We start from the raw sequence: 1878 nt of genomic DNA on the forward strand, positions 1-1878 counted from the left end.
ATCATCCACTCATGCTGACAATAACGAATTTTCTCCAGCAGATACTTCACCGCTTCATACTTCTCCTTCAGTGTAGTCGAGTGAGCCAGCGGTATAGAGGCAAACTGGTTGCCGTTGTGCACCAGAACGGCTTTCAGCGGTCTCTTGCTGCTGTCAGTAAACAGTCTCCATTCTACAGGTTGGTACTGTGGCAATCCAAGATTGTGCAGAAGCTGTGAAACATCTGTACAGTACACCAAGTCTTTCTCTTCAGAGAAAAAACGAAGGTATTCTTGATGTCTGTTGCGGTAGAAAGTGATGCGAGTACTGTCAGAAAGAAGTTTTTTTTCTTTCAGTCTTGATATCAAGCCAACAATTCGGTGGATGACTTTGGCAAGTTGAGGTCACGGACAAGATCATTTAGCTCCTTCTGGGAAAAGGGATGCGGCGCGTCATCGGCATCATCGCTAGGAAATACTTTTTCATTGTCTTCAATACTGGAGAATTCTTCGTCACTTAACTCGGGAAGTTCTGCTGTGACAGGTACTGGAACTTCATCACAGTGAGGTTCAGGACGACGTGCTGATTCAAGATCAGGATACTTGAGGCTGCTCTGGTTCTTTCTGTTGATCCCAGTCAAATTAATAGCACAGAAGTAACAGTCACTGACATGGTTTTTCGGCTCTCTCCAAACCATAGGAATTCCAAACTTCAGCCCGTCCTTCTTTCCATGGGTCCAGCGACGTAGATACTCGGTGCTTTTCTTGCAGACCATGTGGAGCGCCCAAGCTTTGTCCTGATCACCAAGTTTCATGCCAAAATAAGCATGATAAGCACGCTTTACGAAACTTGTGACTGGTTTCCTGTTAGGAACAACGCTGTATTCGCCGCAGATGTAGCAGAATACATCCGGCTTATTTCTGCAAGACTTTCTGGACGAATCCATATCATTCATCTGAATAAGGAAAAAATGTCTGTTAGCAAAAAATGTACGGTCGCAACTTGAAAATTATATCTTAATACCCGCTACGAAAATGCTAATACCCATATGTATGAACAACAACCGTAAAAAACAATATTTGGCAATAGAACACAAATTTGACCTGACTGAGTAAAATCAATGTTATTTTTGGATTCAGCGCATCAAAATGGTCTAAAATCAGTTAAAAAATTATTGACGATTTTTTTGCTGTTGACCAGTGTTATTATTATTATTATTATCATTATTATTATTATCATTATTATTATTATCATTATTGTTTTATTATTATTATTAATATTATTATTATTATTATCATTATAACTACTATTATTACGATGTAGGCTACTACCCTCTCTCTCTCTCTCTCTCTCTCTCTCTCTCTCTCTCTCTCTCTATATATATATATATATATATATATATATATATATATATATATATATATACATTTATATATATATATTTTCTCTCTCTCTCTCTCTCTTTCTCTCTCTCTCTCTCTCTCTCTTTCTCTCTCTCTCTCTCTCTCCCCCTCTCTCTCTTTCTCATTCACTCACTCCCTCTCTCTCCGTACCTCCCTCCTTCCCTCCCTCCCTTTCTCTCTCATTGTTTCCAGTTGCCCCAACCCGTTATTCCTGAATGTCTGTGGGTGGAAAGAGTATTGGGAATAACTCAATGTTGAAAACTCATCGGCGACAAAATATACACAACAATAAAATCTCACTGACTAATAAATTAAATAGTCTACCCTTTAAACTTCCGCCCACTACCACAGTAACCCATTTTCTTTTTGGCGTTAGTATTTTTTTTTTTTTTTTTGAGTGATATTTTTAGATTATCACTAGGTGACGGTAAATAACAGTTTTCTCTGGAAAATGTAACATGTGTAGAGAGAAAGAACGTATTTTCTTAATCTATCT

This window comes from Penaeus monodon, chromosome 42 (assembly GCF_015228065.2).
Source record: "Penaeus monodon isolate SGIC_2016 chromosome 42, NSTDA_Pmon_1, whole genome shotgun sequence".
Taxonomy (NCBI): domain Eukaryota; kingdom Metazoa; phylum Arthropoda; class Malacostraca; order Decapoda; family Penaeidae; genus Penaeus; species Penaeus monodon.